The 14884-nt window shown below is 37.0% G+C and overlaps 1 pseudogene; it reads right to left on the bottom strand.

Moving 5' to 3' along the window:
- Window positions 1-14269: 14269 nt before the first annotated feature.
- Window positions 14270-14872, bottom strand: LOC140180533 (cytochrome P450 76T24-like; annotated as a pseudogene).
- Window positions 14873-14884: the final 12 nt, after the last annotated feature.

Here is a 14884-nt window from a genome sequence, read left to right as displayed (position 1 = left end):
GCATCTAGCTGGGCTTATGCCCTTAAGGTCACCTATGGACCACCCAAGAGCTGTCTTGTGTGTCCTTAGCACTTGAATAAGTGCTTCCTCTTCCTGTGAATTTAAAGCAGAGCTTATGATCACTGGAAAAGTGTCACCTTCTCCTAGAAATGCATATTTCAAGGATGGTGGCAGTGGCTTGAGCTCTGGTTTAGGAGGTTTTTCCTCTTTCAGAAGAAAGTTCAGAGGCTCTTTCATGTCCTCTGAATCCTCCAAATCAGGCTGAACATCTTTAAAGATGTTTTCCAACTCTGATTCGAGACTCTCAGCCATGTTGATCTCTTCTACCAAAGAGTCAATAAGGTCAACTTTCATGCAGTCTGTTGATGTGTCTGGATGCTGCATGGCTTTGACAGCGTTCAACTTGAACTCGTCATCGTTGACTCTCAGGGTTATTTCCCCCTGCTGGACGTCAATGAGGGATCGTCCGGTTGCTAGGAAGGGTCTTCCTAGAATGAGAGTAGCACTCTTGTGCTCCTCCATTTCCAGCACAACAAAGTCAGTGGGAAAGGCGAATGGCCCAACTCTGACAATCATGTCCTCAATCACGCCTGATGGGTATTTAGTGGAACCATCAGCAAGTTGGAGACATATCCGGGTTGGTTTAACTTCTTCAGTTAAGCCAAGCTTCCTGATAGTGGATGCAGGTATCAGGTTGATGCTTGCCCCAAGATCGCATAAAGCTGTCTTGGTGCAATCACCTTCTAATATGCATGGTATCAGAAAGCTCCCAGGGTCTTTAAGCTTTTCAGGAAAGCTTTTCAGAATGACTGCACTGCATTCTTCAGTGAGGAGAACTCTTTCTGTTTCTCTCCACTCCTTTTTATGACTCAAGATCTCTTTCATGAACTTGGCATAAGAAGGTATTTGCTCAAGTGCCTCTGCAAATGGAATCTTTATTTCAAGAGTCCTCAGATAATCTGCAAAGCGAGCAAATTGCTTATCCTGCTCCTCTTTCTGGAGTTTTTGAGGATAAGGTATCTTGGCTTTATATTCTTCAACCTTAGTGGTTAAAGAAGCCTTTTTAGAGGGGTTGTTATCAGCACTTATGTGTGTCTGATCCCTCACTGGCAATTGCGTACCAGAGTTAGAAGCTGGAGTGACGTTAGACGCCAACTCACTGTCTGTTCCTGGCGCTTGAACGCCAGAAATGTGCCCCTGTTGGGCGTTCAACGCCAGATTCTTGCCCATTTCTGGCGTTGAACGCCAATCCTGCCTTGTTTCTGGCGCTGAACGCCAGTTTTGGGCATGGTCTGGGCGTTCAGCGCCAGCTTTCCACCCATTTTCTGGCGTTTTAGTGCCAGAATTATTTTTCCCTGGGCTCTTACTGTCCTCAGGGGAATCTTTGGTGGGTTGCTTATTTCTTGAATTTTTGATGCCTTGAGGTGGGGTATTTAATGTTTTCCCACTTCTTAATTGAACTGCTTGGCATTCTTCTGCTATTTGCTTTGATAGCTGCTGCTTTGTTTGCTTAAACTGTTCTTCCATATGTATATTAGCTATCCTTGTCTCCTGTAACCTGTCTTTGAATTCAGCTAGCTGCTTTGTTAGAAAATCTAATTGCTGATTGAATTCAGCAGCTTGTTTTACAGTACTGAATTCAGCAGTTACTGTTTTAACCTCTTCATTCATGGAAGGGTTGCTGCTTAGATACAGATGCTGATTCCTGGCAACTGTATCAATGAGCTCTTGAGCTTCTTCAATTGTCTTTCTCATATGGATAGATCCACCAGCTGAGTAATCTAAAGACATCTGAGCTCCTTCTGCAAGCCCATAGTAGAAGATGTCTAACTGAACCCACTCTGAGAACATTTCAGAGGGGCATTTTCGTAGCATCTCTCTGTATCTCTCCCAAGCATCATAAAGAGATTCATTATCTCCTTGTTTAAAGCCTTGGATGTCCAGCCTTAGCTGTGTCATCCTTTTTGGAGGGAAATATTGATTCAGGAATTTTTCTGTCAGCTGTTTCCATGTTCTTATGCTGGCCTTAGGTTGGTTATTTAACCACCTCTTAGCTTGATCTTTTACAGCAAATGGAAACAGTAATAGTCTGTAGACATCCTGATCTATTTCCTTATCATGTACTGTGTCAGCAATTTGTAAAAATTGTGCCAGAAACTCTGTAGGTTCTTCCTGTGGAAGACCGGAATACTGGCAACTTTGCTGCACCATGATAATGAGCTGAGGATTCAACTCAAAGCTACTAACTCCAATGGAGGGTATGCATATGCTACTCCCATACGAAGTAGTAGAGGGGTTAGAATATGACCCCAGAGTCCTCCTGGACTGTTCATTTCCACTTATGTCCATGATGGATCTATGGATATAACTTGGACTGATTTATCTTTTTATTTATTTTATTTTATAAGAAGTAAATACTTAAATAAAATAAAATAACTAAAAAGAATTTGAATTTTGAAATTAAAAAATTTTTTTTTTTTCGTTTTTTTTTTTAATAAAAAATAAAAATAATTAGTTGAATAAAAACGAAATTTTGGAAAAAGGGGGAGGATATTTTCGAAAATTAGAGAGAGAGAGTTAGTTAGGTAGTTTTGAAAAAGTTAAGAAACAAACAAAAAGTTAGTTAGTTAGTTAAAACAAATTTTGAAAAGATAAGAAGTTAGGAAGTTAGAAAAGATATTTTTGAAAAGATATTTTTGAATTTAGTGAGGAGAGAGAAAAACAATAAGATAGTACAAGATTTAAAATTTTTAGATCTAATGCTCCTTGTTTTTGAAAATTTTGGAGGGAAAACACCAAGGAACACCAAACTTAAAAATTTTAAGATCAAGACACAAGAAAACTCAAGAACACTTTGAAGACTCACAAGAACACAAGAACATGAAGGAAGAACACCAAACTTAAAATTTTTAGAAAACCACACCAAAATTTTCGAAAATCAAAGGGGAATCAACAAGAAAACACCAAACTTAAAGTTTGGCACAAGATTTAATAGAAAAATATTTTTGAAAAAGAAGGTTTTGAAAAGAGTATAAAAGATTCTAACCCAATCAAATTAATGTTCTACCCAAATGAGTTATGGGACCTTAGGATGAAATTTTAAGAAAGATTATTTTTGAAAACACCAAACTTAAAGTTTGGCACAGGATTTAATAGAAAAATTATTTTTGAAAAAGGTTTTAAAAAATATGATAGCCAATTATCATGAACATAAACACCACGTTCTAAATAACTGAGCTATAAGTTTAAAGTATTTTAACAAGGGATAAATAATAAAAGACTCTAAACCAAAAAAGAAAGATTTTTCCTAATCTAAGCAACAAAATAATCCGTCAGTTGTTCAAACACGAACAATCCCCGGCAACGGCGCCAAAAACTTGGTAGCACAAATTGCGAATCACACTTTTCACAACGCGTGCCACTGACCAGCAAGTGCACTGGGTCGTCCAAGTAATACCTTACGTGAGTAAGGGTCGAATCCCACGGAGATTGTTGGTTTGAAGCAATCTATGGTTATCTTGTAGATCTTAGTCAGGAAGTCAATTATGTTTATCAATTGAATTGTGAATAACCAGTAGAGCATAAATTAAACGTTACTTGTTGTGCAGTAATGGAGAATATGTTGGAGTTTTGGAGATGCTTTGTCTTCTGAATCTCTACTTTCCTCTGTCTTCTTGTTCACGCACGCATGTCCCCCTATGGCGAGCTGTGTGTTGGTGGATCACCGTTGTCAATGGCTACCTTCCATCCTTCCAGTGAATACTACGCTCACGCGCTCTGTCACAGCACGGCTAATCACCGGTTGGTTCTCGATCCGGTTGGAATAGGATTTACTATCCTTTTGCGTCTGTCACTAACGCCCAGCCTTCAGGAGTTTGAAGCTCGTCACAGTCATTCAATCCTTGAATCCTACTCGGAATACCACAGACAAGGTTTAGACTTTTCGGATTCTCATGAATGCCGCCATCAGTTCTAGCTTATACCATGGAGATTCTGATTAAGGAATCTCAGAGATACTCATTCAATCGGATATAGAACGGAGGTGGTTGTCAGGCACACGTTCATGGTTTGAGGAAGGTGATGAATGTCACGGATCATCACCTTCATCACAGTTAAGCGCGAATGAACATCTTAGATAAGAACAAGCGTGTTTGAATGGAAAACAGAAATACTTGCATTAATTCATCGAGACACAGCAGAGCTCCTCACCCCCAACAATGGGGTTTAGAGACTCATGCCGTCAGAAAATACAAAGTTTAGATCTGAAATGTCATGAGATACAGAATAAGTCTCTAAAAGTTATTTAAATACTAAACTAGTAGCCTAGGGTTACAAAATATGAGTGGACTATGATGGATGATGCAGAGATCCACTTCTGGGGCCCACTTGGTGTGCTGGGGCCCACTTGGTGTGTGTTGGGGCTGAGATTTCGTGCAGAGGCCATTTGTGGAGTTGAACGCCAGTTTTTATGCCAGTTTGGGCGTTCAACTCCAGTTTTTGATCCTTTTCTGGCGCTGGACGCCAGAATTGGGCAGAGAACTGGCGTTGAACGCCAGTTTACGTCATCTATCCTTGTGCAAAGTATGGACTATTATATATTGCTGGAAAGCCCTGGATGTCTACTTTCCAATGCACTTGGAAGCATGCCATTTCGAGTTCTGTAGCTCCAGAAAATCCAATTTGAGTGCAGGGAGGTCAGAATCCAACAGCATTAGCAGTCCTTTTTCAGCCTGAATCAGATTTTTGCTCAGCTCCTTTAATTTCAGCCAGAAAAATACCTGAAATTACAGAAAAATACACAACTCATAGTAAAGTCCAGAAATATGAATTTTTCCTAAAAACTACTAGAAATAGACTAAAAACTAACTAAAACATACTCTAAACTATATGAAATTATCCCCAAAAAGTGTATAAAATATCCGCTCATCAATATCTATATAGCATTAAAGCTCTGAGTTATATATATCCCAATTATATTGTTGCATGGTTCCCAATTGGAATGCAATAAGTTCAGGAACTACTGAATATTAAATAGCATGTACATGGTAGAGAGCAAAGGTCATTATTAGTAAGGGTTGTTACTTTGACTCTATAACCTTATTGTGCAATCCAGTCCTCTGAACCAGTTATGATCTGAACACTGGTATAAAAAAAGGAGTTAGAACACTCAAGAATACATACAGTGGGGTGACAATTCTAAATAAATGGCAGCAGCAGGGATGTTTAGCAATCAAATTTTAAAATACTAGATCATTTGTTCTCTAAAATGCCAATTGATTGCTATCTGTTGCTTGCTTGAGTTTTCTTTATTATGCTTATATGTAAAATAATGATTTCTATGCTTAGTTCGGGATTGAGGGTTAAGTTAATAAACAACCAGAAAGTACAGTAGATACGATTTGATTGGATAAGATCTTAGCTGTATACTTGCTCTCTTTTTAGTTGGTGATGGCATGAAGTACAGTAGATACTATTTGATTAGTTTTTATTTATTCGTCTACATTATCCTTAATTATGTGATGTGGAATATGGTGATGGTATATGTAAATCTCGTAAAATTAGTAAATAATTAATTAATAAATTAATTTTTAATAAAGGAGATTAAAAATGTGAATTTTATAGTAAAATAGAATAGAGCTAATTAAAATAAGAATTTTGACACTAATTTTAAAGAATTTGCCCCAAAATTAGGCCGAACCAGATGATCCAGACCCAAAATGGGCCCAGGGCCCAATCCAACCCATCACACTTAAACAAAACACAGTTTCCCTTCCCCTCCTCTCCTTATTCACGCTGCACATTGTTGGAGAAGAGAAGAAGAAAAACAAAACCCTAACCTCACCTTCCAATCTCCATATCTCCTTACTTCGAGTTCCGATCGACGCATCGTTTTCGGCCACGCGACCACCGCATCGAGCTCTACGAACTTATTGGAACAATTTCATAGGTAAGCTTCACTCTCACTCCAATTTTTCTACCCCTTGAATTTCAAAATTTGGTGAGTATCTACATTAAAATTTTGTTGATTTTGGTACTCTAGATTCGATTTAGCTTGCGGAACTTGTTGGGTTTGGTTCATTTAGTCCGTGGGTACGGTAAGGATCATTAACCCTAGTGAATTCATTGAATTAGTGTGTGGTTATTGAATTTTGTATATGGATATGTGAAAAATGTGAACTTAGGTGTATATACATATATTGGAACTTGATTTTGGGCATTGGAGGCTTGGTGGAGGATTAGTGTCAACGCTTTGGTGATTTTGGACTTGTGGGGCTATTTTTGGCTTTGGTGATTTGCCTTGGTCAATACGTGGAAATCGGCTAATGTATGATTTAGGTTTCACGTATTTAATATATAATGTTCTGTAAAAACTTATACTAGAGGACCATAGGATGGGTTGAAATGCATGAAAATATTCAATGCTTAGCACCCTTGTTGGTAATTATGATGTGAATTGAATATGTGTTGGATGATTGTTGTGTATATTGGTAATAGTATGTTAATATATATATATATATATATATATATAGTAAAGTATCGTTTTTGTCCCCAACGTTTGGGGTAAATTCTATTTGTGTCCCTAACATTTAAATCGTTCTATTTGTATCCCTAACGTTTGTAAAAGTGATTCAATGTTATCCTGCCGTCAATTACACATCATGAGCGTTTAGTTTGAGTTTTAAAAATCTCTTCTTGAAGTTAGAATACAAATGTTTGGGATAGAATCGATGATCTACTCCGAAAAATAGCTCATCAAATGTTGAAACTAATTCCTACAACATTTATATAATTCACTTTTCTAGGGACATAATTGAATCTAAACACAAATAGTGGGTATAATATTAAAATCGAACACATTCAAGTGAGACCTAATTGAGAATAAATACATCCAAGTGAGAATAATTGAAAAATATAATCTGATTTGTTAGTATAATTGATAGTAGAATAACATTGAATCACTTTTATAAACGTTAAGGATACAAATAGGATGATTTAAATGTTAGGAACACAAATAGGACTTACCCCAAACGTTGGAGACAAAAACGATACTTTACTCTCTCTCTCTCTCTCTATATATATATATATATATTGAGTTAGTGGGTGAAATGTTGTTGATGTAAAATGAGAAATTTAGGTTGAAATTGTGTAATGAGGAATTTGGTTCTGTGTTGGTGTGCTTTGGTATGTGGCTGAGCTGAATGCCGATATAGAGGCTTGGTTTGAGATTGGTTTTAATGAAATTGAGGTTTGAAGTTTTTTTGTGTAAAACTGATTTTTGGCCAAACTTTGACGAGCCATAACTTAGCTTCTGGATCCTCAAATGGTTTTAAACTTATTTCATATGAAAATTGGGTCCGTGAAGTCTATGTCATTCGAGGAACGGATAAAAAATATTTTAAAACGAAAAAGTTATGCACGTCGGAAATTCAAAGGGAAAAACTGAAAATTTTGCAACATTCAGCATTTTGCTGATTCTGCACAGCTTGCATACGCGAGCAGTGTGTTTGCGTATGCAAACAATGATTTTCAAGAGGTTGCGTACGCGACCACCTGCAGGCGACGCGACCAACTCTTTCGGGTTGGGATTCTCGTGTACGCGAGCATAGAAAATTGTACGCCCACGCGTACGCGTGACCTTTCAGTAAATGCACTCCCACATGTACGTGTGGCCCCTATTTTAGCAAAAATGGATTTTGTGTTTTTAAGTCAAATTTTAAACTTCTAAACCTCTATTTTCATTCTTTTAGCCCCAAATCATAGTAGTAACTCTAGTAATAAGATGGAGTTAGGAAATGGAGGTAACTTAGAGGTGAAGTAAGGTTGGAAAGTTGACGAATTATATAAGGAAACATGAAAATTTAGAGTGCATGTGGTGCTATGATGATTAATGATATGATTATATGCTGATTACAAATGATTATGAATATTTATTGGCTTATGCACTCAATTATCTGAGACATGAGTTTTTCTGGGTAAAGTATCGTGGCTTGCCACCACCTGTTCCAGGTTGAGACTCGATACTCTATTGATCCTACGTCGTAAGATATGACCGGGCACTTATAAATTTCCGAAAAAGTTGACCCCCATTGAGTAAAGTTTTATATATGTATGAAATATGAATAAAAAGAGAAAAATCTATGCATAGACTCATGAGGATGCACGACGGGGGACAATCCAGGGTTTAGCAGTCGGACTCATCGGGTTGGCTTGATAACCGACAGATGAGCCTCATCAGCCATAGGATAGGCATACATCATGTGCATATTGCTTGCTTTGCTTATTGTGCATTAATTGAGAATGCCTAATTGATTATATTATGCTAACTATTATATTTGCTATTTATACTACTTGTTTCCTACCTATGCTTGCCTTTGTCTGTTTGTTTGTCTATGCAAATTCGCCAGAGATGGAGGAACGGAAGAAAGGTGGAAAGATTTGGTGTTAAGGTTGAATTTAAGTTAGGCTTAGATATCCTTAGAAGACCACCTGTTTATGGTTTCTGTTTTAGTACTTTAAGCTTTAATATCTGAGTGTCGGCATTCTAGGATTGCATCTGGTATTCCTAAGACCTTATATCTTATGTGTGTGGCACCTTTATCATGCTGAGAACCACCAGTTCTCACCCCATACTATGTTGTTATTTTTCAGATGTAGGTCGAGAGGCACCTCGGTAGGTGTCTGGAGCTCTGCAGCGAAGTGGTTTCTGGGTTATTATTTTGGTGTATATTTGTATATAATCTTATGTATTAACTCTCCGACAACTTACGTTATTTTGGTACCACTTAGAGGCTTTATGGAGAACAAGAGTTTTTAAACATGTATCTTTGGGTTAAAGGTTGTATATTTTGTATGTAAATATTCTCCAGCCAACCTTAGCTTCGCAGACTGAGTCGGAGGCTTGTTGTCTTGTATTATTGACCTTCTAATCCTGTTTTTCGTATTTTTTGTGCTTATAAACTTTAGTTTTCTTTGCACGCAAGTAATCCTCAATTCTGAGTGTTGCGCTTTTTATTTTGTGATTTTGCTTTATCTGTTTTTCAAGGCTCCTCGTATACTGTATCCTTTTCAATATTATTATGTATATATTTAATTTTTAGAGGTCGTAATACCACACCACCTCTGTTTTACGGCTTAAGCGTAAAGCTCAGTGTAGTAGGGTGTTACATTATGGTATCAGAGCAGTTCGTTCCTGTAGAGCCTGAGGGACGGACTGACTATGCTTCTGTGCATTCTCTGTGTATGTGTCTATGTGCTATTAGGATATCTAACTTATATATGTGGCATAAACGTTCATGAGCATGCATTTGGGACTTGAAGCACTAGACTTGCGATATTGAGACTGATCAACTTGATATCACTTGTTTGATGTGTATAGGAACCTGATGTCGACTCGCGGACGCGGTCGCAGGCGAGGCAAAGGTCGATTAGGGAATGCTACTCCTGAACCGACAGGGAATAACCCTGTAGATTTCATGGCTGCCCTGGAAAAAATGGCTACGGTTATGCAAGCGATAGCCGAAGCGCTGGGTAACCAGATAAACCTTGGAAACAATGGGAATAATGGCGATGAGGGTCCTATGACGCTTGCCTCTTTCCTGAAGGTTCATCCTCCAACCTTTAGGGGAACCTCAAATCCCACTGAGGTGGATAATTGGATTCAAGCGATAGAGCGGGCACTGCAGGCTCAGCAGGTTTCCGAAGAGCAGTGAGTTGAATTTGGGACTTATCAGCTGCAAGGCGAGGCCCAGTACTGGTGGCAGGGAACACGGCGTATCCTACAGCCAGACGGTGTTATGATCTCTTGGAAAGTGTTCCCAACAGAATTTTATAGAAAGTATTTCCCAGTTCAGTCAGAAACGCCAAGGAACTTGAATTGTTGCAATTAAAACAAGGACAGATGACTATTACTGAGTATACGAATAAGTTCGAAGAACTGTGTCGCATTTTCCGAATCTATCATGGTGCGCCTGAGGATTTCGGCGAATGAAAATGCATTAAGTATGAGGGAGGCCTACGGAGTGATATTCTGAGCTTCGTTGTACCGATGGAGATCAAGGTCTTTTCTGAGCTCATAAACAAGAGCCGAGTGGCGGAAGAATGTGTGAGGAAGGCGACAATGGAAAAGGGAAGTCTGAGGATGTCTTTTCAGAGGACTCCAGGAAGGAATTTTGCACCAAGAGGAAGGAATTTCAAGTGTGGAGGCTTTGTCCCACAGCAGAATCAAGGTCAGGGCAACTTTAGAAGGCCGAATCACAATGCTGATTAGGGCAGAAGGTTTGGAAAGCAGCCATAGTAGGACTTGAGCTGTCAGAGATGCGGAAAGCATCATCCAGGAGTTCCGTGCAGAATGGGTATGGAAGTATGTTTCTTTTGCGGATAACCTGGGCACCTGGCCTGGAATTGCCTAGAGAAGAAGAAGTATGAGACTGGTAGAGTGTAGTAGTCAGGGAGAGTGTACACCATTTCTGCAGCAGGTGCCGAGGGATTTGAGACCTTGATCAGAGGTAACTGTGAAATAGCTGGTAGAGTTTTAAATGCATTATTTGATTCGAGGGCAACATATTCATTCATTGCATTTGAAAAGAATAATGAATTAGGGTTGAGAATAGTGGTCTTGGGTTATGATCTAACGGTGCATAATGCTACTCATGAAGCCATTGTGACTAGGTTAGGATGTCCACAAGTGTCATTTCGAGTCAAACAGCGTGAATTTGTGCATGACTTGATTTGTCTGCCGATGACTGGTCTCGATCTCATCTTGGGATTGGATTGGTTATCTAAGAATCTTGTCTTGCTTGACTGTTCTGAGAAATTAGTATGCTTTATGCCGGAAGGGTCGGAAGCGCCGGTTGTGGTAAATAACTATTATTTGAATTCTATGATAGTAAATTATTCTGGGACTGAATGTCAGGGTATTATGATGTTAACTGCGGGTGTTTCGGGTGATGATCAAAGCTTAGAGAAAATTCCGGTTGTTTGTGAATTTCCTGAGGTGTTTTTGGATTATATTGATGAATTTCCACCTATTCGAGAGGTTGAGTTTGCAATTGAGCAGGTACCTAGGGCAGGTCCGAGGTCACCCTTAGAGATGGCCGAGCTTAAGGCTTAGCTGAAAGATTTGTTGGGTAAACACTTTACTCGCCCAAGTGTTTCTCCGTGGGAAGTGCCAATGTTAGTGGTAAAGAAGAAAGATGGGAGTATGCGCTTATGTGTTGACTATAGGCAGTTGAATAAGGTTACTGTGAAAAACAAATATCCGCTACCAAGGATCAACTTAATGGACGACCAACTACAGGGAGCCGGTGTATTTTCTAAGATTGACTTGCAATCTGGGTATCATCAGATAAGGGTTAGAGATGAGGATATTCCGAAGACTGCTTTCCGGACGCGATACGGTAACTATAAATACACGGTGATGTCTTTCGGGTTAACCAATGCCCCGGCAGTGTTTATGGACTATATGAACTGAATCTTCCATCTATTTTTAGATAAATTCATTCTCGTTTTCATTGATGACATCTTCATTTACTCTAAGACTGAAGCAGAACATGCGGATCACTTGAGAACTATGCTACAAATATTGAAGGATAGGAAATTATATGCCAGGTTATCTAAATGCGAGTTCTGGAAGAGAAGTGAAGTTTTTTGGTCATGTGGTAAGTCAACAGGGAATAGCTGTGGATCCTGCTAATAAGGTTGAGGCAGTAATGAATTGGGAGCAACCAACTTCTGTGACGGAGATTAGGAGTTTCCTAGGTTTGGCGAGTTATTATCGGAGGTTCATTAAGGGATTTTCACAACTCGCCTTACCTTTAACCAAGCTGACTAGGAAAGATACACCTTTTGTTTAGAGATATAATTATTTATGTGTTTCTTCCTATTAGTTTAAACTTTTAGGAGGAGTAGTATTATGACATGGTATAAGAATTTTTGCGATAAAAAAATTTAAAATTCAATCCAAATATATTAAGGATATAACAATTTATGTATCTTCTCTTGTCAATTAGATTGTGATATGTTCTTGTAAACCTCATTTTCATTGAGAAAGGAAACAGAAAAGCTTGAACAACTCTCTTCTCTCTTTTTCTCTCCTTAAAGTCGATTTTTTTTTATGGTTATCATTCTCTGAACTTACACTTCTTTACATCATTCTCATGTATTATTAATTTTTTATTGGCAAAGTTACCTTTCACTACTACCAAATGTTAATCTTAAAAATTGATTTAACGAAAGAATGTACAATAATAAATCAATCGTCATGCCTTATATATGTATATTATAAAAAGAGTAAACTATCATTTCTACCCACAAAAGTTAAAAACACTGACATATCTACCCATAAAAAAAAAGAAATTACTATTTGTACCCATAAAATATGAGTTCCATATAACAAAATTATCCAAACACTAAAAAATTACATAAAAACCCCAAATTACCCTTATCATCATCCGCATCATCCACCCCTCCTTCTCTCCTTCCCTGTCTCGCCCTCGCCTGAGCCAAACTCTGAGTTTAAAGGCACCACCACCTCATTTCCTTCATCACTACCATCACCACCACCACCACATACCTCTATTATCATCTTCTTCACATAAATCAACAACAACAACAACAACAATAGAAAAAACAAAGAGGAAAAATGAAGAAGCCAGTGACAGATCCACATAAGAAGAAAATGCTATGAAATTGAGAAGGGAGAAATTTGTAGCTGCGGTGTGATTTCAAACAGCGAAGGAGACACCACAATTTTAAATTCGTTGTCCAATTCATCCACGCCCTTCACTGCTGAGTTTCCTATTTTTATTTTCTTCCCCTTTTCATAACTCAATCAATGCAAAATCTGCAATCCCATAATTACAATTTTCTATTTTCATTCTTTTCTTCATTCAATGATGCCTCTTTATATGTGTGTGTGCTTATCTTCTCGTTTTAACTTGCATGTTGATTCTAAAAGAAGTCCCTTTTTTGGGTTGAGGATTCGAAGAAACAGAAGAGAGAGAGAAGCAAAACACAGAAGGGAAGAGAGAGAAAGAGAGAGAGAGGAAGGAGTTGGCAGAGTTAACGGACTCTAGTGGCGGCGAGGAGCTCAGAAAATGAAAAGAGAGAGAGAGAATAGGGTTAGTGGTGGTGGTGGTGGAGAGAAAAAGATGATGCAGATGATGATAAAGGTAATTTGGGAGTTTTATGTGATTTTTTAGTGTTTGGATAATTTTGTTATATGAAACTCATATTTTATAGGTACAAATAGTAATTTTCTTTTTTTTTTATGGGTAGATGTGTCAGCGTTTTCAATTTTTGTGGGTAGAAATGGTAGTTTACTCTTATAAAAAATTACTTCCATCAATTACATGCTATATCAAAAAATTATCTCATTACAAAATAGATATATAAATTTAAAAATACACCTGTTGGTAAGTGATTTTGTAAAGTACACAAATTACTGTTGACAAACAAAATGAATGGTTTTGGGTAATTTTTGTGTTAGTGGTTTGATGAGTTGATGAATATTGATGTATTTAAATTTGTATGTCGATTATAAAAAATAAATAAATAGAAAATTCAACTAAATCAAATCAAGCTAGCTCTATTATCCCCAAGTGGACTCCAACTATTCATAAAGAAAAATGGCCAAAAAAAAAGTGTACAACAAAATTGGGGAGAAAGGAAGAGAAAATCTCCTAAAGATCAGAAGCCAAGAATAATTGGAAGGACAATGATTGCTCAATCTATAAAAGCACCACTGATTCATACTTCATAGAAATGAAACTATAGTTATTATAACATAGAAATTAATCAAGGATAATCATACTATCACTCAACCACTACGTATAAAAATATATATATTTGATCTTTTAAAAGAATATTATACTTCTTCAAACAACTTTATCTAATTATTTATCTATTATACATTTTATTATTCTAATAGCATATTAATATACATATATGTAGTCATTGATTCAATAATTGATTTTTAATGTATATCGATTTTTTTTTATAATATATAATGCTTGCTCTAAAATACATAAATCTCAACCCATATTTCATCTTTTTTTTTTGTTATGATTTTTTTTTAATTTATCATTATGAAATTTTAGTAGAATATAACAATCAAAGTAGGTGTATATTAAAATTAATCACTAATATAAAATATATATTAAAAATAAATTAAATAATATATATATTTTTTGGTGACTAATTAAATAATATATATATTTATATATAAATACATAATGACTGATATTGGTGTATAAATAATTTTTTTAAATATTTAATTAGCTAACATGTCCATGTCTTGTGACTTCATTTCATCAGCTAACTTCCAATGAAAGTGATACAAAAGAGATGCCAATATGAAATGTATGGATCTTGATGCAAAAGGCAATCCAGGACAAATTCTTCTACTAGCACCAAATGGGATATAGTCAAAATTTTTTCCCTTAAAATCAATTTCAGTATCCAAGAATCTCTCAGGTTCAAATGAATTAGGGTTTAGCCCAAATGCTTGAATCTCTTCCCAATGACCACACATTAACTAGGATTTGTGCATTGTTGAGAATTGTGAAGCCACCTAACTCTACATAATCAATTGCCTTGTGGGGTATGAGAAATGGTGCTGGTGGATGAAGCCTCAAAGTTTCTTTCACAATTGCATTAAGGTATGGCAGCTTTAAGGTGTTAGACTCTTCAAATTTTCCATTTTTGCCAAGTGTTTGATGAAGTTCCGCCCTAACTTTTAACATTTTTTCTGGATTATGTAACAACTCAGCCATTGTCCATTCTAGTGTGCTTGATGTTGTGTCTATTTCCGCCATTAATAAATCCTTAATTAACATTATTAAAGAATAAATTTTACAACAGATTTGATAGACAGCGACAAATATTT

Source organism: Arachis hypogaea, chromosome 17 (genome assembly GCF_003086295.3).
Source record: "Arachis hypogaea cultivar Tifrunner chromosome 17, arahy.Tifrunner.gnm2.J5K5, whole genome shotgun sequence".
NCBI classification, from domain to species: domain Eukaryota; kingdom Viridiplantae; phylum Streptophyta; class Magnoliopsida; order Fabales; family Fabaceae; genus Arachis; species Arachis hypogaea.
This window is presented reverse-complemented; position numbering and strand designations above follow the sequence as displayed.